The sequence below is a fragment of the Octopus sinensis genome, linkage group LG18 (genome assembly GCF_006345805.1).
Source record: "Octopus sinensis linkage group LG18, ASM634580v1, whole genome shotgun sequence".
NCBI lineage: Eukaryota > Metazoa > Mollusca > Cephalopoda > Octopoda > Octopodidae > Octopus > Octopus sinensis.
This window is the reverse complement of record NC_043014.1, coordinates 9,837,288-9,862,287: the sequence shown is the minus strand read 5'-3', so window position 1 is coordinate 9,862,287 and position 25,000 is coordinate 9,837,288. Positions and strand designations below refer to the sequence as shown.

Below are 25,000 nucleotides of genomic sequence, written 5' to 3'. Positions count from 1 at the left end.
TCTGTTCTGTATGAGGCCCAGCCAAAATGGAGGCCATAGCGTTGCACCGCTGCTGAAAATATGTCTAAGTAAAACATAGGTTACAATAAAAATAAAAAATTGCATATAGGCGCAGGAGTGGCTGTGTGGTAAGTAGTTTGCTTACGAACCACATGGTTCCGGGTTCAGTCCCACTGCGTGGCACCTTCGGTAAATGTCTTCTACTATAGCTTCGGGCCGACCAAAGCCTTGTGAGTGGATTTCGTAGATGGAAACAGAAAGAAGCTCGTCGTATATATGTATATGTATATATATATATGCATGTGTGTGTTTGCGTGTCTGTGTTTGTCCGACCGATGCTGGTGTGTTTACGTCCCCGTAACATAGCGGTTCGACAAAAGAGACCGAGAGAATAAGTACTAGGCTTACAAAGAATAAGTCCTGGGGTCGATTTGCTCGACTAAAGGTGGTGCCCCAGCATGGTCACAGTCAAATGACTGAAACATGTAAAAGAGTAAAAGAGAGTATATGTATTAGCTTCAAAATTTGGTACCAGGGCTGCAATTTTGGGGAATGTAGAAAGCAGATTACATCGACCTCAGTTGTGCTTAACTGGTACTTAATTTATGAATCTCGAAAAGATGAAAGACGTTGTTGACTTCGGCGGAGTTTGATCTCACAACGTAAAGACGGACGAAATGTCTCTAAGAATTTTGTTCGGAGTGCTAACGACTCTGCCAACTCGCAGTCTAAATACAAAACATTTGTATTGCAAAATGGCCGTGTGTTTCAGAAGCTCGCTTTGAATTCACGGGGTTGCGAGTTCCCATAATGCAGCACCTTAAAATGCTGTAGTCTACTCAGTCCTGGATCAATGCTTTGTTTGTCAATTTATTAGAAGGAAATTGTGCGCAAGACTCACGTATACATATCTGTGTGTTTGTGTGTGTAAATAATAATAATAATAATAATAATAATAATAATAATAATAATAATAATAATAATATTTCATAAGCTTAAAGTTTATAAGCGATCACCTTGCATTGACTAAGGTAAATAGTCTAATATTGGGGCACATAATCCGTCGAAGCAAAAGAGTAGAGTTTGCCGTACCCAAAACGCACTCACACACACACACACACACACACACACACACCACACACACATATATATATATATATATATATATAATATTATATATATATATATATATATATATATATATATATTATATATATATATATATAAGAGAGGTTGTGTGTCTGTCTCCTACGATTTAGATTCCTAACTACTCTCACATTTTGCGGTGCAGTTTAACCAAAACCGGGTATCTTATAGTCGTGATTCATATGGAGCCCTTCTGGGTATTAACGCGCGTCTACGATGAGTCTACGATTAAAAAAAAAATTACCATTATTTTTTTCCATTTTAATGCATTTGTTTCGCTATTATATAAGGGAAGTAACTCTCTAAAAATGTCTACGAGGAGTCAACGATTTAAAAAAAAAATTACCATCATTTTTTTTCCATTTTTAATACATTCTTTTGCTATTTTTTGGGTATAACTCTCTAAAAATGCTTATATAGTTATTTCCCTTACTAACCCGAGCAACGCCGGGCGATACTGCTAGTATATATATATATATATATATATATGAGTATGTGCGTGTGTGTGTTTGTTTGTTACCGCCACTTACTGCTTGGCAATTGGTATTGCATTGTTCATTAACCCATTACCCCACGGTTCGACAGAAGAGACCGGCTGACTTTAGTACCAGATTCTTAAGCGAAACCATTTTAACAAGTGGAGTAAATTTTGTTCAACTAAAGAACACTTAAAGGCAATGATTCAACATCACCGCACTGCAACGAGTGAAATAAATGAAAGAGTAAAGATGGATAAAAAAACAAATTATGAGTTATTTTCAGTTTGAGAGAGAAAGAGAGGCATCACTTGAAGAACGTGAATGATGCTAGATTGATTTTGTTAAGATACGTCGTAATGTATGCTGAGTTTAAACATTATCTGGCAATACACAGCAATTAAATGAAGTATATATCTCGAAGCTGTGGTCTTGTGTCAATATTAGAAATGAATTTATTTAAATGAGTTTTTACGTGACTGAACTAATGATTACATGTTTAGGCAGGAAGTCACAAATTTATTTGTTAGGTGCGGCATAAAAAAATACAAAGAAATATAAGAGAGAGAGTTGGAGAGAGAGAGAGATGGAGGGAGAGAGAGATGGAGAGAGAGATGGACAGAGAGAGAGATGGAGGGAGAGAGGGAGAGAGAGAGATGGAGAGAGAGAGAGATGGAGGGAGAGATGGAGAGAGAGAGATGGAGAGAGAGAGAGAGAGATGGAGAGAGAGAGAGAGATGGAGAGAGAGAGATAGAGAGAGAGAGAGAGATGAGAGAGAGAGATGGAGAGAGAGAGAGATGGAGGAGAGAGAGAGAGATGGAGAGAGAGAGATAGGGTGGAAGGAAGTGGCGTATGTGTATGTGTATCTTTGCAGTGTTACGTGTTTGTGAAAAAGTGCGTATATTTGCCTGGGATTATGTATGTGAGCGAGTGTGTGTGAGTGAATGCGCCTCTGTGTGTATGTTTGTATGTGCGTGTGGGTATGTGAGTATGGTTGTGTGTATTTGTGTATGTGTGTTGACAGATATTCTTAAAATATCTGTAATAGAGTTTCATATATCAAATGAGGAATTTTAAAGAAGTACCATAAGCGAAATTGAGAAAGAAGTAGAGACAAAGCAGAGAGGTTTAAAACGATTAAAAACGGCCGTGTGGAAGTGTGTGGTGTAGTGATTAGGGTGTAGCGCATGATCGATTCCTGGGCTGGGCGATACGTTGCGTTCTTGAACAGAGAGATAGATAATGAGGCAGATAGTGAGACAAAGACAGAGAGAGAGAGAAAGAGAAGGTAAGGTAAGAAAGTCAGATGAACAGAGAGAGACTAATAGATAGATAGATTGATAGATAGATAGATAATTGAGATAGATAGGTAGAGAGAGAGAGAGAAAGTGAGCCTGAAAGAGAAAGAAAGGGTGAGATAAGACAGTCAGATGGACAGACAGAAAGACTGATCGATAGATAGATAGATAGATAGATATATAGATAGATAGATAGATAGATAGACAGAGAGATAGACCGATTGATTGATAGATAGATAGACAGACAGACAGAGAGATAGACCGATTGATTGATTGATTCATTGATTGATTATTTGTTTGATTGATTGATTGAGTGAGTGATTGACTGATTGATTGATTCAACGATAAGTAGATATACTGAGTGAGAGAGGCAGAAAGTGAGTGGAAGACTACGAAAGACGTGAGCGAGGGTCAAAAGTGCGAAAATTAATTTCGTGATTGAAATCTCTTATTTTTACTCAGTGGCGAAGAGAAGATGTATTTATGTTTATAGATTGTTTCCTTTTCTTCAATGAGATGGTTTTTCGCCGCCATGATTCTCGTCGCCGTGGTTACAGTTGCTGCACTACCAATCTTTAAAATACTTTTCACAGCATCGTATTTCTTTCCTTGTTTTTTTTAATTTTTTCATCGTCATCAGAAGTTGTTTTAGTGATGTCATCGTTGTTAGTTATTCTTGTGGTGTTTGCATTAGTTGTTGTTGTTGTTGTTGTTGTTGTGATTACTGCTGCAGTATCTCAAATTGTCTGGCAGTTTTGTGTTACGAACGATGCTGTAAGTATTATGGCTGCTGCTGCTATTGTTGTTTTTGAAGCTGTTTAACCCTTGGCCAGCATTCACTGAGCAGACTATAGTCAAAGTCATTCCATTTCAAACAGTTCTGTTCTTTTCTCTCTCATATATTATTCATCTTCATGTACATGAACCAGTGTGCATTTCAGCTTTTAAGAGGATATAGTTTTAATTTAGGTACTAATTCTATCTGGTCAAGGAAGCACTTAGAGATTCTTTCTTTGGCTAAGTAATAAGGTGGTAAATTTTTAAGCTGATCTTGTTATTTTTCAACCTGGTGCGAGTTGACAGAGTCCTTACAGCACCCAACAAAATGTTTTACAGCATTTCATCCGTCTTTATGTACTGAATTCAAATTCGGTCGAGGTCGAATTTGCTTTTTATCAATTCGGGGTCAATATAATAAGTAATAGTCAAGTACTGGGGGTGGGAGTTTCAAAATAATCGACTACCTCTCAAAAATGTCAAGCCATTTGCATATATCGGAAAGCATTATTGGACCCGGTGGTTTTATGGAATAGTATAGAACAATAGACATGAATGGTAGTGTTTCAGTATTCAGTGGCATTACGTAGTTTTGAACTGCTACCTTGTAGGGTTTTGTAGTGTTGTGTACGAGGGTGCTGAAAATTTTCCAGCCTTGGGTAAAAGGAAATACAGCAATATCGATTAATTATGATTTTGTTTAACATATTACTTTCTCGGATTCACACTTATTTTATAACAGTCCTTCAGATTTTCTAATAATATGCCAATATATATAAGGAGGTGTGAAAACTTCCTGGCCTTGGGTAAAATACAAAAAAAACAGGTGGATCAATTAATTATGATTCTATTCAATATATTTCCCGTTCAGATTCCTACACCTATTGCAACTGTCCTTCAGTTTTCTAATCGTATGCCAATATATATGAGGGAGTGCTGAAACATTCCTGGCCTTAGGTAAAAGAAAAAACAGGAGCTTCAATTATGATTTTATTCAACATATTTCCCTCTCAGATTCATGCATTTACTGGAACGATCCTTCAGTTTTTCTAATCGTATAGCAATATATATGAGGAGGAATGAAAACTTCCTGGCCCTGGGTAAAAGAAAAACAGGAGTATCAATTAATTATGATTTTATTCAGCACATTCCCCTTCCAGATTCATACACTTATTGCAACAGTCCTTCTAAGCCCTATAAAAGAACTCAAAAGCTTGGGCTCCAGTCAGGCCCTTCGCGAAGCCTTTAAATTCAAGAACCTTTCAGCACCCCTTCGTAGTCTTGTAGCAGTGCTTCCTAGTGTCGTTTAGTCTTCCTTTCTACGGACGTAGCGCTTCACATTATGGTCTTTTCCTACGTAGCGCTGTTGCTCTTCTCTGTAGTGTTCCGTACATAACCTTTGTATGGCAACAAAGTCCCATAGATTCGTATAATATTGTCCAGGTTATTGTTGGATTTTTGAACGGCCATTGTATTTATAATAGCTGGCAAATTTAATTTTGATGATACTATGCAGGTTACAGCCTGAATTTTGATGATACTATGCAGGTTACAGCCTGATTTTGATGATACTATGCAGGTTACAGCTGAATTTTGATGATACTATGCAGGTACAGCCTGAATTTTGATGTACTATGCAGGAAGAGCCTGAATTTTGATGATACTATGCGGTTACAGCCTGAATTTTGATGATACTATGCAGGTTACAGCCTGAATTTTGATGATACTATGCAGGTTACAGCCTGAATTTTGATGATGATACTATGCAGGTTACAGCCTGAATTTTGATGATACTATGCAGGTTACAGGCTGAATTTTGATGATACTATGCAGGTTACAGCCTGAATTTTGATGATACTATGCAGGTTACAGCCTGAATTTTGATGATACTATGCAGGTTACAGCCTGAATTTTGATGATACTATGCAGGTTACAGCCTGAATTTTGATGATACTATGCAGGTTACAGCCTGAATTACTGTGAATTGATATTGAAATTATATGTATTGTCGTAATGGCAGCAGTTGACCCGCTGTATTTTTGTTCGTTTATATATTTCCTCATTTCTCTTTTTCATTTCTGTTATTAAATCTAACGGTACATTTGCGCGGGTTGTTATTTTAATGGCTGCTCTTCGTGTTCTGGTTATGCGTTATCTTGATACGTTGATGGTTTTTATTTCTGGATTGCAAGTGTACTTTTCTTTCTGCTTTCGCTAATGCTACGTTACTTTTTTTTTCTTCTTGTTCGGTGTCGATATCGATGTTAATAATATATCACGATTTTTCTATTTCTGGCATAAGTCTTCTTTTATTTATTTTTTTGTTTTTGGATAATTTTGCTGCTATAATTTTTGATGTTATTATCTTTCGCTTGTTTTAGTCATTGGATTGTGGCCATGTTGGAGCACTGTCATTAATGATTGTAGTCAATACATTGTTTAAAATCTGGAACTTATTCTATCATTGTCTTGTGATGAACCCTTATTTTTGGAGGATGTAAAGAAACCGACACCGGTTTTTCCAATGGTTGGGTACAAACACACATGTGTATATATATATATATATATATGTGTGTGTGTGTGTGTGTGTGTGTGTGTGTGTATCGGCATTCGCCATGATTGATTGCTAGCCACGAAACCTTTTTAATTTTCTCCCTTTACTTTTATTTCATTTTCTCTCCCTGTTTATTTCTGCTGTGTTCCTTTTTGTTTAGGAGCGTAGGCTCGAAACGTAAAACACTTTCTCACTTCCCAAGCATTAAACTAATACATCTGTTTGTTGTTTATACACCCGTCTTCGTCTTTTGCTTTATTTTGTAAATTCCATCTATATATATTATATATATATATATATATATATATATATATGTGTGTGTAAATGTATTATGTGACAATTATTCGGTAGCCAAGCTCCGAGTTTCGGATAACGAGGTGGAAATCCATGCCACCATCTCTTCAGTTATCTGGCCATCGGAAAAACGCTATGAAGAACTTTTCAGCACCCCTTCGTAGTGTTGTAGCAGTGGCCGGATAACTGAAGAGATGGTGGCGTGGAGATCCACCTCGGCATCCGAAACTCGGAGTTTTATCTTGGCTACCGAATAATTGTCACATTTATAGATAAATTCCTCTATTTACATAGTGTCGAGGTCTCTTACTTTCTTTTGTTATCTTACCGTTTTTATCAATATATATATAATATATTATATATATAAATATTATATATATATATATATATATATATATATATATATATAATATATATATATATGTGTGTGTGGAGGCGCAATGGCCTAGTGGTTAGGGCAGCGGACTCGCGGTCGTAGGATCGCGGTTGCGATTCCCAGACCGGGCGTTGTGAGTGTTTATTGAGCGAAAACACCTAAAAGCTCCACGAGGCTCCGGTAGAGGGTGGTGATCCCTCCTGTACTCTTTCACCACTCTTTCTTCTGTTGGCCTGCTCGCTTAGCCAGCGGGGTGGCGTCATTCGAAGGCTAAAACAATGCGAATGCATTGTGACCAGCGATGTGTAACAACATCTGATGGCCTGGAAGAAATAAAATAAATATATATATATATATATATATATATATACATACACGAGGGGCTTCCACACAGTTTCCATCATCTTAATCACATAGCCATGTTCCATCTACACTGCTGATTGCTGATTTACGTATTTGTGACTGTACCCAATACATTTACAGTCCCTGATCCCAAAACTAGGCGCCTTCTTCTTGAATAGTTTTTGCATTGCCTTACAAATCAGACCTGGCTGTGCAGACCTTGTAAAAGAAAGCATTCTGGATATGACAACCCTATGGTTTACTGTACGTGCTGTATTTCATTATTCATTCATTATTTTCATTTTTCTTTTATTCTTTTTTATTGAACGTGATTTCTCTCTGTTGCTGTCATTTCTGTCATTCCTTTTGTTGATATCTTGCGCTCTTTAAACTTCATATTATTACTGTTGTTGGTTGCTCGGATTATGTTTCTTTTTTCTCGATGCTGTATCAGTTTTTTTTCACTGCTTTTACTGCCGCTCTGGTTTTCATTATAGCAGACATTTCTGTACTTAAGTAATTACTGCTGCGGTTTAGTACCAAGTTATCTTTATATTAAAAAGAAGTTTTCAAGCCGTACAAAACTAGAATTATATTATCCAATGTCTCTTGCTTTATTAAATATGCTATTGTCTGACGAAGGTTTCGCTGATTGAGCTACACGTCAAAAATATCATTCCTTGAATCAAATATTTACTGATGCTATTGCCGTTTCTGGTATTCTTTTATTATTGCTGTAGTTCTTGTTAATGTCGTTATTGCTGTTGTGATGTTGTGGCTTGAGGTGCTATTGTTCTGAATTTATTGTTGATGTCTTTCCTGTTATTATTGTGGAGGTCTATGGCACTGTTATTATGGTTTTCCTCTATTCTTCTCATTGTTGTTGCTGATGGCAAGAGACGGCTGAATCGTTAGCACACCAGACTAGATGCTTAGAAGTATTTCGTTCTTCTTTACGTTTTGAGTTCAAATTACGCCCATGTTGACTTTGCCAAAGTGCCATCCAGTGGGATTGAATCCGGACACCATGCGATTCAGAAGCAACGCCTTAGAATGTATCGACCAAGGCTACCAAACTTGTTTGGAAAAATCCCTAATCCCAAATATTTTTGGAGCTAAATGTTCCGGAAAATCGATGTTTGAATCTGTAGCTCAGCAGATAAAGTATGTTTAATCGGAAAGCTGCGATCGCTCTAAGTGGAAAGCCAGGACCATTAGTGTACTCAGGAATGACCCCTGGATAAAAACAATAATCCGAAATACTTTTGGACTTAAATGTTCTGGAGAATCATTTGAGAACACAGACCAATGTAGTCAACTTCACCACTATTCAGTTTTGCTGGCCTTCTGCCAAAATAAGAATTACAGGATGGTCGCTAGAAATGAGGAAAATTCGTTAAAATACGATTTATATTTTCACAAGATCTATTTGAGGTAAACAGTAAGCGCCACAAAGCGTGATGTCACATTAACACTCACAAATATTCGAAAATTCTTCTATGCGTATTGTGACACCGTTTTAATCGTCGGGAATTCCCAGCTCGTGTGGCATTTTGCAGCGTAACTTGAGGGATGTCATACCAAGCTTTTATTAAACTATTTCCTTCCACAGATTTCTTCAATTAAAGTAAGAGGCTCGGTGCCTCATTTGTATTGTATGATTGATTTTTTGACTTATATAAGAGGTTTCTGCCTAACAATGGCTTTCTTGTAAGAAGTCTATTGCCTCCTTTATGTTTTGTTTTGTAAGAGGTTTGTTGCCTCAAAATATTTTATAAAAGAACAATGTGTCCGGGTAAACAGCAATCGGTGGGTGTTGCTGTTACCCTTATTATTATCATATTGTCAATCATTTCATATCATTATATCCTCGTCTAGCCCGCAGCTTCCTTTCTTTGTAAGGCCCTTGTGGCCAATTGAATGAATAAAAGAAGCAAATGACGTCAATTGTTGTTATGCTTAGGCGCTCATTAGATTACAAAAACAACGAATCAGAAACGACTTATCACATTGTATATCGAAGATCTAATTAATGCTTGTTAGTTTTGCCTTCAAATTTTCCGCACTTCTAGCAACCATTATTGTTGTTGTTAAGAGGCAAACTGACAGAATCATTAGAACTCTGGAAAAATCTTTACCTACATTTCTTCTAGCGCTTTACGTTCTGAGTTCAAATCCCACCGACGTTAACTTTGCGTTTCCACCCTTCAGAACTGGAAAATTTACTTGCCGTTCAAATACGAGAGATCTTGATATCAACATATCACGAACCCTCAAAATCGGCGGCTTTGCAACAAAGCGCGAATCAATTATAATTATTATTATTGTTGTTGTTTAGGATGCAAGATGGCGGAATCGTTTGACTATCGGAAAATATGTCTTGGAGTATTTAATTCGTCACTTTAATTTGCCTGCCATCATTTTGGAGGCGATAAAAATAAGGAGCAGCCAAGTACTGCATCCTTAATTTCGGCTTTTCCCGGAGCCTCAGAATTGCAAATATGCAGAAGACACTCTACCATGTTGCCGTGCGGTAGAACTGTACTCAAAACCACACAGCTGTAAAGCGAACTTCCGAAACAAACCACAGCGCCGTGCCTCCGCCTATCTCGATTATCAATATGGCCGACTTGGCTTTTGACATCGTCGTTGTCATCGTCATTGTTGATCGACACGTGAACGTTATACGCCCGATTTTTTTTTCTACGATTTCTCACCAGAGGACGTTACTGTTGTTGCTACTGAAATTGTTGCTGCTGCTGCTGCTGCTGCTGCTGCTGCTGCAGGCGTGTCTTTTGTTCATGCATCTGTTTCTTATGTCTTGGCACGTATTAGCTGCTGATGGTGCCGCTGCTGCCGCTCTCATCGTGATAATTGTTGTTTACAAACAAGGCCCAATAAAACCAGTGTTGAATACAATTGAAATTATCAAAGATCGATAAATCTAATTGATTTGCTTTCATTAGAAGGAGGTCCAGCTGCTATCTTTCCTGACGATTTTGTATTTGTGTGCGTGTGCATATAAATATCCCTATTAGTGTGTTAATGTGTACAAATATTGTTGTTACTGTGTTAGAGTATATATATATATATATATGTGTGTGTGTGTGTGTGTGTGTGTGTGCGTGTGTGTGTACAATAATGTTTGTGTGTGAGTATATATATATATGTGGGTGTGTGTGTACAATAATGTTTGTGTGTCAGTATATATATATATGTGTGTGTGTGTGTGTGTACAATGATGTTTGTGTGTCAGTATATATATGTGTGTGTGTGTACAATAAGGTTTGTGTGTCAGTATATATATGTGTGTGTGTGTGTACAATAATGTTTGTGTGTCAGTATATATATGTGTGTGTGTGTATGTACAATAATGTTTTGTGTCAATATATATATGTGTGTGTGTACAATAATGTTTGTGTGTCAGTATATGTGTGTGTGTGTGTGTACAATAAGGTTTGTGTGTCAGTATATATATATGTTAGTGTGTGTATAAATGATTTTTTGCGTATTAGGGTATGTATACGCTGTGGATATACTGCTGTTGTGCGTGTGTATATGTGCTGTATATATGTGCGTACATACGGCTTTTAATTTCCCATTTAAAGAACGTGTGAATCTGTTTCTTTGCGTTCTCGCGATGCGTGAGTGTTTGCAGTTGTCAGAAACACTGTTAACGGATTATTGTTTTTATCCAGAGGTCATCCCTGAGTACACTTATGGTCCTGGCTTTCCACTTAGAGCCATCGCAGCTTTCCGATTAAGCTTACATTATTAAACATATTTTATCTGCTGGGTTACAGATTCAAACATCGATTTTCCAGAACATTTGACTCCAAAAACATTTCGGATTAGGGATTTTTCCAAACAAGGATAGTAGCAATGGTCGATACATTCTAAGGCGTGGCTTCCCAATCGCATGGTGTCGGATTCAGTCCCACTGGATGGCACTTTGGGCAAATGTTTTCTACTATAGCCTCGAGCGGAACAAAGCCATGTCAGTGGATTTGGCAGACGGAAAATGAAAGAAGTCTATCATGTATATATAAATGTATATATCTATGTGTGTGCGTCTTTATGTCTGTGTTTGCCCCCCACCACAGCTTGACAACCGGTGTTGGCGTGTTTACGTTCCCGTAACTTACCGCTTCGGCAAAGAAGATCGATACATTAAATACCAGTGTTAACAAAGAAGTACTGGGGTTGATTTGTTCAACTAAAACCCTTAAGTAGTGCCCCAGCATGGCCACGGTCATATGATTGAAACAATAAAATAATTGAATGCAACTTAAGGGAAAATGATGCAATTCTGTTGGTACCCTACCGTACAAGGTACCCACCTGTGCAAAGTACCAGTGAAGGAATCTGATGGCCGCGTGATTATGAAGTTCCTCCGTGTAAACAAATGCGGATTATAAGAGACAACAAATCCCAAGTTTCCAGGAAGTTACTCTACTACTTTAGTGAGATGTGATCTCAAGGAAAGTTAGCTGTTATTTCTTGCAGGTCATATGTTCACATACACGCCCCATCTTTGAACATATTATTTGTATTATTGAAAGTATATCGCCTACCAGAGAAGTGTGGTGAAATCACTTGGTGGTCAGCTTTAGTGATGTATATATTTTTGCTTTTCGATTGAAAAAAATGGTTAAGACACCACCAATATATATATATATATATAAAACCTTTTCAAGTCTATAGGAATCTCTCACAAATTATCTTACAGCAAAACACATTTGGATGTGAGTTATGCACTACCAGATTATCGGCGCATTGAAAAATGGAAATCAGATGTGTGAACAAAATCAGAATTTTAATATTGTAAAAATTGCATTTATATTGCAGTTATATATGTATAAAATCGTTATCAGTCTGTAGAAGTATAACAAGTAGCCCATTAAGAGTCTATTTCCCTATCTCACGCTGAAACGTGATGGAGAATTTGGAGAAAATTTATAAGAGATACTATGGTTAAAATATGAGCTACAGTAGTGTGCAGTAAACATAAAAATGGTGCAGGTTTTATGGTGCATAAAACTGTCTTAGGAGTGGCAGCTAAAATATTATAAAGTCTTAATCATCAAAATATACGCTTCAACGAACGATTAGAATAATGATGTAGTGCAGAAGTTCTATATAGTTTTAGGAAAAATATGCAATTACCCGAATGAAAACTTTGGATTGGATGCTTATGACACTTAGAAAGGAATGGATAATATACACAGTTTAGGAAAGTAATAAAAAGGAAAAGCGAAGAGTGAGATTACTGAAATTTACAAAACTATCGCTAAATATGACAGACATTAAGGTCCTTTCCCGACCCATAAGGTCATAAGACCGGTTTCTGTGGCATATATAGTCCTCAGGATGAAATACCGCTCTGATGAATGATTCACATAAACTTGCTCACGATTCTGCCAGCTCACCGCATTATTAGGTAAAAATTGGTTTCAAACTTTGGCGCAAGATCAGCAATTGCCGGGGACGGGATAAGACATTGACATAAACCCCAGGACGCAATTGGTACTTATTCTAGCAACCCCGAATGGATGAATGGCGAAGTCAACGCCCGCGGAATTTGAACGAGTAATGCGATTACGGACGAAATGACGCAAAGCATTTCGATCCGCGTGCTAAAGATTCCGCCTTATATAAGATAAAAACTCGCTTCAGTTTCGGCCATCAGTTTCGGTGGGGGTAAGTCGGTTATATCGACCCCAATGCACCACTGGTACTTTTTTATTGACCTTTATTTCATCGAAACGATGAAAGGCAAAGTCGCCTCTCGACAGAATTGGAATCCACAACGTAAAGACGGTTGAAATACTGTGAAGCATCTTGCTCAGCGTGCAAACGTCTGTGACAGCTTTCCGCCTTATGTAAAACAGATACTGGATTCAAATATTCGTACAATGCCATCAATTTTGAGGAAGCGAGGTAAAACGGCTACACCGAGCTCAGGTCTTTCGTTGACCCTTTGCCTTTCGCTCTTTCGGAAGAAAGACAAAGTCGCATTAGGCGTACATTTGAGCTCAGACGTTTAAGGCAGAGGAAATATCGTGAAGCAGCTTGTTTGGCGTGTTAACGTTCTTGCTACCTCGCCACATTATTGAAGATAAATACTGGAACCTAATATCCAAAGCTTACGAAACAACTATTAAATGAAGAAGAAACACTTATTGGACAAACTTACGTGTCAATACCACTTTGAAAACAAGAAAACATCAATAAATGGTGGGGGAAGAGTCTAAAAAAAATATTAAGAAAGAATAATTACTGTCCAATTAGTTTAATTAGATATCTGTGTGGTTTTGTCTAAGACTGATTTGATGGAAAATAAATGATGAAAATACGATCGTGATATAGGATGATTGCATAGAAAGTTGAAATGATGTGCAAATTTTGTGATGTTGTTTGTCTAACAGAAGATATTTCGAACAGCTGTCAGACTTTGAGCTCAGGTTATTAACTCCGAACAATCTTTCTGAGTGTAATAGGGTGTCATGACATCGGTGAAAATTAATTATCAGTCTACAAAGAAGTATTTCAAATTTTTCCGCAACGGCAGCTTGGGAGAAGGGAATAAGTCGGTTATATCGACCCCAGTGCGTAGCTGGTACTTATTTAATCGAGGCGGTGAGCTGGCAGACACGTTAGCGCGCCGGGCGAAATGCTTAGCGGTATTTCGTCTGTCGTTACGTGCTGAGTTCAAATTCCGCCGAGGTCGACCTTGCCTTTCATCCTTTCGGGGTCGATAAATTAAGTACCAGTTACGAACTGGGGTCGATGTAATCGACTTAATCCGTCTGTCTGTCCTTGTATGTTCTCTCTGTGTTTAGCCCCTTGTGGGTAGTAAAGAAATAGGTATTTCGTCAGTCGTTACGTTCTGAGTTCAAATTCCGCCGAGGTCGACCTTGCCTTTCATCTTTTCGGGGTCGATAAATTAAGTACCAGTTACGCACTGGGGTCGATGTTATCGACTTAATACTACCTATGTCCCTCCTTGTTTGAACCCTCTGTGTTTAATCCCTTTGTGGGTAATAAAGAAATAGGTACTTATTTAATCGACCACGAAAGGATGTAAGGCAAAGTCAACCGCGGTGGATATCAGTCTACAAATAATAAAAGTTATAACGCCATTCAATGATGCTAAAAAAGATATGTGCTTACTTTGAAAATTTACACAAAATTTACACGTATGTATTCTAGAAGCATATAAAAAAAGAACTTCGTAAGAGAACACAGTAAGTTTTGCACAATTTAAAGACTGGTAGGGACAAATCCCTTGTCGCGAAATGCTGTGCATTGGTCTTTGAACTGAAGGCATTGCTGCGAAGCCAACTATTTTAACCACGCAGTGATATGTAAGTAATAATTCACATACTGCTTTGTACTGACGCGGCGTTCAATCTAGTTTTTCATCTGGAATCCTACAGAAGTATGGAGTGAAAAATAATTAAGCTTGAAAAATAGAAAGGAAATAGAGTGAGAGAAAAAAGTGAGAAAGAAAACTAAAGGAAAATGTAGATAGAAAAAAAGAGAAATATGATAGTGAGGGAAACGTTAGAAGCCTGGAAATTTTGCGCTCCTGTAATGGGAGTTGGTCGCAAATTACAGGTGGACTGAGAACAATACCATGTAGATTCATGCTGGAAAAGTCCAAACCCTGTGCTAACAGCTCAAAAGCTGAATGAAATGCAGAGAGGTTATACTGGCCCAGGAGGGCAACCTGACAGAATCGTTAGCACGCCGAGCGAAATGCTTAACGGTATTTCGTCTGCCGCTATGTTCTGAGTTCAAATTCCGCCGAGGTCGACTTTGCATTTCATGCTTTCGGGGTCGATTAAATAAGTACCAGTTACGCACTGGGGTCGATAAAATCGACTTAATCCGTTTGTCTGTCCTTGTTTGTCCTCTCTGTGTTTAGCCCATTGTGGTTAGTAAAGAAATAGGTATTTCGTCTGCCGTTACGTTCTGAGTTCAAATTCCGCCGAGGTCGACTTTGCCTTTCATCCTTTCGGGGTCGATTAATTAAGTACAAGTTACGCACTGGAGTCGATAAAATCGACTTAATCCGTTTGTCTGTCCTTGTTTCTTTCCTCTGAGTTTAGCCCCTTGTGGGTAGTAAAGAAATAGGCATTTCGTCTGCCGTTACGTTCTGAGTTCAAATTCCGCCGAGGTCGACTTTGCCTTTCATCCTTCCGGGGTCGATTAAATAAGTACCAGTTACGCACTGGGGTCAATATAATCAACTTAATACCTATGTCTGTCCTTGTTTGTCCTCTCTGTGTTTAGCCCCTTGTGGGTAGTTAAGAAATAGGTACTTCGTCTGCCGTTACGTTCTGAGTGCAAATTCCGCCGAGGCCGACTTTGCCTTTCATCCTTTCGGGGTCGATTAAATAAGTACCAGTTACGCACTGGGGTCGATATAATCGACTTAATACCTATGTCTGTCCTTGTTTGTCCTCTCTGTGTTTAGTCCCTTGTTGGTAGTAAAGAAATAGGTATTTCGTCTGCCGTTACGTTCTGAGTTCAAATTCCGCCGAGGTCGACTTTGCTTTTCATCCTTTCGGGGTCGATTAAATAACTACCAGTTACGCACTGGGGTCGATAAAATCGACATAATCCATTTGTCTGTCCTTGTTTGTCCTTTCTGTGTTTAGCCCCTTGTGAGTAGAAAAGAAATAGGCATTTCGTCTGCCGTTACGTTCTGAGTTCTAATTCCGCCGATGTCCACTTTGCCTTTCATCCTTTCGGGGTCGATTAAATAAGTACCAGTTACGCACTGGGGTCGATATAATCGACTTAATACCTATGTCTGTCCTTGTTTGTCCTCTCTGTGTTTAGTCCCTTGTTGGTAGTAAAGAAATAGGTATTTCGTCTGCCGTTACGTTCTGAGTTCAAATTCAGCTGAGGTCGACTTTGCTTTTCATCCTTTCGGGGTCGATTAAATAACTACCAGTTACGCACTGGGGTCGATTAAATCGGCATAATCCGTTTGTCTGTCCTTGTTTGTCCCCTCTGTGTTTTGCTCCTTGTGGGTAGTAAAGAAATAGGCATTTCGTCTGCCGTTACGTTCTGAGTTCAAATTCCGCCGACGTCGACTTTGCCTTTCATCCTTTCGGGGTCGATTAAATAAGTACCAGTTACGCACTGGTGTCGATATAATCGACTTAATACCTATGTCTGTCCTTGTTTGACCTCTCTGTGTTTAGCCCGTTGTTGGTAGTAAAGAAATAGGTATTTCGTCTGCCGTTACGTTCTGAGTTCAAATTCCGCCGAGGTCGACTTTGTCTTTCATCCTTTCGGGGTCGATTAATTAAGTACCAGTTACGCACTGGGGTCGATATAATCGACTTAACACGTATGTATGTCCTTGTTTGTCCTCTCTGTGTTTAGCCCCTTGTGGGTAGTAAAGAAATAGGCATTTCGTCTGCCGTTACGTTCTCAGTTCAAAATTCCGCCGAGGTCGACTTTGCCTTTCATCCTTTCGGGGTCGATTAATTAAGTACCAGTTACGCTCTGGGGTCGATATAATTGAATTAATACCTATGTCTGTCCTTGTTTGTCCTCTCTATGTTTAGCCCCTTGTGGGTAATGAAGAAATAGGAGTGATTGCAGTTCCTCAAACGAAATCAGTGCGTGACATTGGCATCAACATGAGTATTGATGCATGTTTCTCGGTATATATTGCTAAGTCCGTAATAAAATGCAGACGGTTGCTCGGTTGGATTCTTCGAACTTTAAGAACGGAAGAACAGGAAACCATGATGGTCATCCAGGGCAGGGCTTCTCAAACTGTCTGACGTGGCGCACCGGCAGTTTTTTTTTTTCCAGTGTAATATTTTTTAGAAATATTAATTGATGCCGGAAAATATATATATATAATTACAGAGATGTAATTGCATAGCAAGTGACCTGATCTCAAATCGTGTGCTCGAACGAAAACAATTGCAGCTTTGAAGGTGTTTATAAGCCATTTAAGAAACAAAGGTTGCGGTCTCAAAGCGACGAAAATATTTTGGCAAATTACATTTAAATGTTGAAGTTAATCTAACGTTTTTTTTTGTGTTTCAAAAATGGTTTATAAACACCTTCCATGCTGCAATTGTTATATATACTAGTAGTATAGACGGCGTTGCTCGGGTTTTTTTTCTTTTCGACCCTTTAGCATTGGAATTTTTGAAAAGTAAACGTTTTGCCCTATGTAGCATGTTATACTCTTTAAGTGAACATTTTTTTGGTTGAAATACACCGAAAAATGACGACAGAGCAGTCAAAAAGGAGTGGCTGTGTGGTAAGTAGCTTGCTTACGAACCACATGGTTCCGGGTTCATTCCCGCTACGTGGCACCTTCGGCATGTATCTTCTACTATAGACTCGGGCCGACCAAAACCATGTGATTGGATTTGGTAGACAGAAACTGATGGAAGCCCGTCGTTTATCGCTTGACAACCGATGCTTGTGTGTTTACGTCCCCCGTAACTTAGCGGTTTGGCATAAGAAAGCGATAGAACAACTACTAGGCTTACAAATAATATGTCCTGTGGTAGATTTTCTCTACTTAAAGGCGGCGCTCCAGCATGACCGCAGTCAAGTGACTGAAACGAGTAAAAGAGTAAAGAATTGTGCAATTTCAGCAAATTGCCATGAAGGGGTTAAGACGGAACCCTGGGTTTGGGGGGGGGGGCCAAATATCACAATATTTGCGATTTCTTGTAGATCAAGTAACTATGTATGTATACTCGCTTAAATATGTATGTATCTATGTGCATTCTATATGGATGTGTAGTGAATGTGTGTTTGGATTTCATAGGAAGTAGACGGAATGATCATGAAATAGGACACAGGTTATTTTAAAGAATTTTTATAGATTTCATTATCATAAGTGATACGTTGCCATGTTTCATTTCGGAAATATGACACAGGAGTTAGTTCCCCATCAATTTCATTTAATTTCATATCAATATGTCTGTGTGTGTGTGTGTGTGTGTGATTGTGTGTCCGCGTATATATATATGTGTGTGTTTGTCTTTGTAGTATATGTATAAATGTACATATATGTATACCTATGAAAGTATATATTATATATATATATATATATATATTATGTATATGTATGAGTAAGCATGCGTGTATTATGGCATGCATTTATACACACAAAGATATATATCTATATATATATTATATATATATATATATGTATATGTATACACACCAAAAGAACTTTTAATTTGATTATTTTTCGAGATATTTCCATGAATACATTACTCCGAATAGGATCGAATTATCTGTCCGGATAGAGAGAATTTCAACTACTTGATTGTGACATATACATATATTTATATACACACACACACAGCACACACACACACGCACACACACACACACACACACACACACACACACACACACACACACACACACACACACACACACACACACATATATATATGTGTGTATGTGCTCTTAAAGAACTGTTTGTATTACTGATTCTGCTGTCAGTTTGTGTCGATTTCACAATGGACAATTTTCCTATATTAATGGAATGGATTGTGGAGGGGATTAGGAAGTTTGGTTGTATCCACGTGCTTTAGTTTTCAGTCCTACTGCATGTCGCCTTGTGCCAGTGTGTCCAACCGTAGCCTCGGACAGACAAAATCCGCTCAGTAAAATTTGTTTGCTAGAGACTGTTGAAGTTCACCATTTAGGTATCTATATGTGCATCTACGTACATACATACATACGTATATACATACAAACATACATATATATATATGTATATATATATATATATGTGTGTGTATATATATATATATATGTGTGTATATATATGTATATATATATATGTGTGTGTACATATATGTTTATATATATGTGTGTATGTATATATATGTATATATATATATCTATATGTGTGTGTGTATATATATATGTATATATATATGTGTGTGTATATATATGTATATATTATGTGTGTTATATAATGTATATATTTATATGTTGTATATATATATAATATATATATATATATATATATATGTGTGTGTGTGTGTGTGTGTTGTGGTGTGTTGTGTGTGGAGGCGCAATAGCCCAGTGGTTAGGGCAGCGGACTCGTGGTCGTAGGATCGCGGTTTCGATTCCCAGACCAGGCGTTGTGAGTGTTTATTGAGCGAAAACATCTAAAAGCTCCACGACGCTCCGGCAGGTGGTGGTGATCCCTGCTGTACTCTTTCACCACTCTTTCTCTCACTCTTTCTTCTGTTGGCCTGCTCGCTTAGCCAGCGGGGTGGCGTCATTTGAAGGCTAAAACGATGCGAAACGCATTGTGACCAGCGCTGTGCAACTACATCTGATATTCTGGTCGGTCACGTGACGTGACGATATATATATATATATATATATCTGTGTGTATATATATATATATATGTGTGTGTGTATATATACATATATATGTGTATATATATGTGTGTGCATATATATATGTATATATGTATATATGTATATATATATATATATGTATATGTATATATATATATATGTATATATATATATATATATATATATATATATTATGTATATGTGTGTGTTTGTGCGTGAATGTGTGGTGTTATCTTTGTTCAAGACCGTATACCTTACCGGTTCGTAAAGCGAGGCCGATTGATTAGGGGTTTCTTTCAGATCCCATCTGCCAGAGCGACGCACGTGACTTTTGTCAGTCCTAGTTTACAGGTGTTAAGCAATGAGATTGAAATCGAAAAACCATTCGGCTGGTGGTGGCGGCGGTGGTGGTGGCGGTGGTGGTAGTGGTGGTGGTAGTGGAGAACCCTTACAAAACGGCCGTTCATAAATTTAAGGGTCACAAAATTACACTAATTTCTGAAATACAAGTCTCTGTGTACTCAAATTTCAGGAACTATACTAATGTCAAAGTTCATATATTAAATCATAATTATACTTAATTAAAAAAAAAAAGACTATAAACTTCAAACGAGACAAACAATAAACAAATATCAATTATAAGTGATAAATATAATAAATCTATTTTGACAGGACATTAGCGTTGTTACCTACTGATGCTTAAATTTGAATGACGATGTTTCACGGACAAACAGAAACACACATACACACGCTCAGACATACACAATATACACATATATGACAAGGGATATATATAGATATACTTATAGATATACATACATATATTCATACACACACGCATATATATACATATATATACATATATATATACATATATATACATACATATATATATATATATACATACATATATGTATATACATATGTATATTATATATATATATATTCTTTACTCTTTTACTTGTTTCAGTCATTTGACTACGGCCATGCTGGAGCACCGCCTTTGGTCGAGCAAATCGACCCCGGGACTTATTCTTTGTAAGCCCAGTACTTATTCTATCGGTCTCTTTTGCCGAACCGCTAAGTGACGGGTACAAGGATTTGGTCGGGCCGAGGCTATAGCAGAAGACACTTGCCCAAGCTGCCACGCAGTGGGACTGAACCCGGATCCATGTGGTTAGTTAGCAAGCTACTTACTACGCAGCCACTCCTGCGCCTATACACACACACACACACACACACACACACACACACACACACACACATATATATTATATATAACGGGAAGCTTTATGAAAATAAACAAAAGACGAAGGCAGGTGGAGTACAAACAAACAATTGTATTAGTATGGCACTCAGGAATATAAATAAAACAAGTCTTTTACGTTTCGAGCCTACGCTCTTCAACAGAAAGATACACAGAAAAGAAACACGGAGAGAAGCAAGGAGAGAAATAAATGCGTGCAGAAGCTAGCGATTCAACATATATATATGTGTGTGTGTGTATGTGTGTGTAAATGTATATATATATAAGTAAACGTATACAAGCCGAATAAGCTGAATAACAATAAGTCTCCAGGGTCTTATGGAATCTGTGCAGATGTTTTGAAATATAAGGGTGACAAAATGTTTGAACTCTTATTAAATATATAAATTGTCATTGCTGGAGAACTGAGAAAGTGCCTCGGGACTGGATTGATGCCATTTTAGTCTACTTGTATAAATCGGAGTCAAAGGATATGTGGTAATTTTCGTGGGATTTCCCTTTTGACTATAGCTGGAAAGGCATTTGCCCGCATTTTTTTGGAACGTTGAAATACATTTATAGTTCCAAACATAGCGTCTGAGTCTCAGTGAGGTTTTCGTTTCTCCAGATTGTATCTTTACTGTCAGACAGATACAAGAAAAATGCATTGAACAGAATCTTGCTCTATATCATTGCTTTCTTGATTTGAGCAAAGCATTCGATACTGTTGATCGAAATGGTCTGTGGCTAATTCTAAGGAAAATAGATTGCCCAGAAAATTTGTAAACATGATGAGGGCTTTGCATAAAGATATGAAATCTAGAGTTAATTTTGGTGGTAGGCTCTCTGAATCTTTTGCTGTGGAAAATGGAGTAACGCAAGGAGACCTTGATGCAACCACCCTCTTTGCTGTTGTGCTGTCACATGCTTTTCAAAACTCTGAGGAGGGTATTTACATAAAGTATCGATCAGTAGGGGTTGTTTTCAATCTGATCAGACTGAAATTCGAAACGAATGTTTTTACTTCACTCACTAAAGAAATTTTGTACGCTGACGATTGCGATTATGTCAGTCATTCTGAACAAGACTGCAATCTCTTGTATCTGCATTTGACTCAGCTTGTGACGATTTTGGCTTGACCATCAACTTGAAAAAACCCCAGTTATAATGCATCAATATGCGTGTGGTGCTGTTTGCAACCCCACCAAAATATTTGTTAAAGGAAAGTTACTTGAGGTTGTCGATTCGTTTGTCTACCTTGGAAGTTCTGTTCAAAATGATGGAAATCTTGAAACAGAAATAGAGCTCCGAATTCAAAGGGCAGCAAAAGCATTTGGTGGCTTGGAATCACGTGTTTGGTGCCAGTGATATATAAATAAGAATACAAAGCTGGCTCTTTACAAATTATTTGTCTTACTATCCCTGTTATTTTCTTGTGAAACATGGACTTATTATGAAAGGCATTATACATTGCTAGAAACTTTCCACCAAATATGCCCTCATTGATTTTAAAAAAATTAAATAGATTTCTTTTACTCTAAACACAAATGTCCAATAAAAAACTATGAGATGGTGGGTCCATATTGTTCGAATGGCGGATGAACGCATGCCAAAACAGTTGTTTTATGGTGAGCTAGCAGAGGGGAAACGCAATCGGCGTGAAGATAAAAAAAAGTTTTAAGGATAGCATAAGGGGTACTATGAAGTCACTGTGAATGGTTCCAGAAGATATACAAACCCTTGCTTCGGATCGCGTTGGATGGCGAACAGTGGTGTGGAGTGGAGTGAAAGCATTTGAAGAGGCGAGGATAACACAAGTAAGACTCAAAAGAGATCTAAGGAAGAATGTAACAATCGAGAAGGTGAATGACAATGACCTTTTTGTGTGCACAGTTTGTGACGGACCTTGCCTGTCTTTTGCTGGCCTCAAATCTCATCTGCGAACGAATGGAAAACAAACCTCCACCAACTATTCTGCCTATATGTCTGTGAACACATTTGAATGCAGTGTATGCCAGAAGGATTGCAAATCCAACGGAGGACTCAAGAGACATTTTAAGATCTACAGAGAGCAGAACTTATCTGCACCTCTTGGTGCTCCAAATCGGATGTGCAATCTGTGTGGGTGTCTTTTCAGATTTGGTTTTAAAATCCACATCAGATGCTATGATGGCGCTAAGGTGTAGGTACAAGAGGCGGTCAAACTCTGCATAATATGTATGTATATATATATATATATATATATATGTATGTATATATATATATATATATGTATGTATATATGCATATATATATATATATATATATATATAGTATATATATATATATATATATATATATATATATATTAGCGTTTGCGATTATTTACCGAGAGGAGGCAAATTGCAGAATTGAATACATAAATGTAGAGAAGCACTTTTGCTTCACATTTTCTCTTATTTCAACCAGTTTCTACTTGAATTATCTCATGCTTAAATATACTCGAAATATTGTGAAAGACAACGAGAAATCGCATATATCTCTAGTCATGCAATTGACATTACGTTTCCACCTTATTTTCATTTAATTTCCGGCTGTCATAAGAATGCACAAAACGTTTTATCTTGCCTCAGTACATTCGAAAATTAAACATCATAAAAGAAATTTTATTCTAAGGAATCTCATGCCTGCTTTAGAAAATATTTTAAAGTATCTAAAAATTATCTTTAAAATTATTTTTTTAGTTTTCAAACTTATTTTGAATCTTCGTTTTAAAATGCCGGAAAAACGTATAAATTCTCCGATAAGTATCGCCATGAAAGAGACGGAACCTTACACAAAACATACTTAGCTCTACGCATTGAAGGAGCTTATATTATTTCTGTTCATTTGTTTAAACAATTATTTTTTTGTAGCACAACAATCTGAAGTACCTTTCATTCGAAAAACACATTAGATTCTATTTTATTTCTTTAAATGTCAATTCATGTATTATTGTGCATTATATAGGATTTGCTAAGAACTGCATCGCATAGGAACCATATAAATTTCGAAAAAGACGCTACGCAGCACATTTATAATTATGTCTGATAATGAAACGATGTGTATAGTGTGGTATGTATATATGTGCGTGTATCCGTGCTACACTATGTGATACTAATGCAAATACAAATTTAGAAGCCAAACATGGCACTAATAAAAACGGACATTTTCCTGTAGGAGAAGCGTTCTTCTCCCAATGTAGCATTTGAATATGGTTTCAACGGTTATCTGTTAAGCGCATTCTCTTCTACTAGTTTTGTTTTCTCTATCACCGATTGTCAATAAATCGCGCAAAGCCTCACGGAGCAGACCACACCTAAATGCATATGTACGTATCTTCTTTTCGATTCATTTTCTTATTAGCTTTTCTCTGTCTCAATGTATTAAATCATTGAGTGTCTTCTTATTATCATAACGCAAATAATTACCGTAACTTAGCAGTTCTCGGAAGTAGAGCTTTACAAAAAGTACTAGATTTTAATAAATGAGTAATAAGGATTGTTTTTTTTCTACTTAAGCTTTGAAGGAATCGATCCATCATGACGGCAGTTCAATGATTGAAACAAGTAAAAGCTAGATAACGTATAAGAGCCGAATTATGTAATTTTACATATAATCATTTTAATCAATCACTTGTTGAATACAGAGTGGAGGCGCAATCGCCCAGTGGTTAGGGCAGCGGACTTGCGGTCATAGGATCGCGGTTTCGATTCCCAGACCGAGCATTGTGAGTGTTTATTGAGCGAAAACACCTAAAAGCTCCACGAGGCTCCGACAGGGGATGGTGGTGATCCCTGCTGTACTCTTTCACCACAACTTTCTCTAACTCTTACTTCCTGTTTCTGTTGTACCTGTATTTCAAAGGGCCGGCCTTGTCACTCTTTGTGTCACGCTGAATATCCCTGAGAACTACGTTAAGGGCACACGTGTATGTGGAGTGCTCAGCCACTTACACGTTAATTTCACGAGCAGCCTGTTCCGTTCATTCGGATCAACCAGAACCCTCGTCGTCGTAACCGAAGGAGTGTTTCCTCCTGTTGAATGCAATGAACATATAAATTATATGTGAAATTCAATGTGTTTCTA

At 37.6% G+C, this 25,000-nt stretch overlaps 1 long non-coding RNA gene across 2 annotated transcripts in view; it reads left to right on the top strand.

The window, feature by feature from the left end:
• LOC118766900 overlaps positions 1 to 25,000 on the top strand; it is a 526,709-nt gene that overhangs the window by 95,628 nt on the left and 406,081 nt on the right. The window contains exon 1 of one of the 2 annotated variants that reach the window (XR_005002810.1): positions 18,910 to 18,977. The exons of the other annotated variant lie outside the window; for it this stretch is intronic. This is a non-coding gene — a long non-coding RNA (uncharacterized LOC118766900). Of the gene's footprint in view, positions 1 to 18,909; positions 18,978 to 25,000 lie in introns of those variants that run through there. 2 annotated transcript variants of the gene reach the window in all.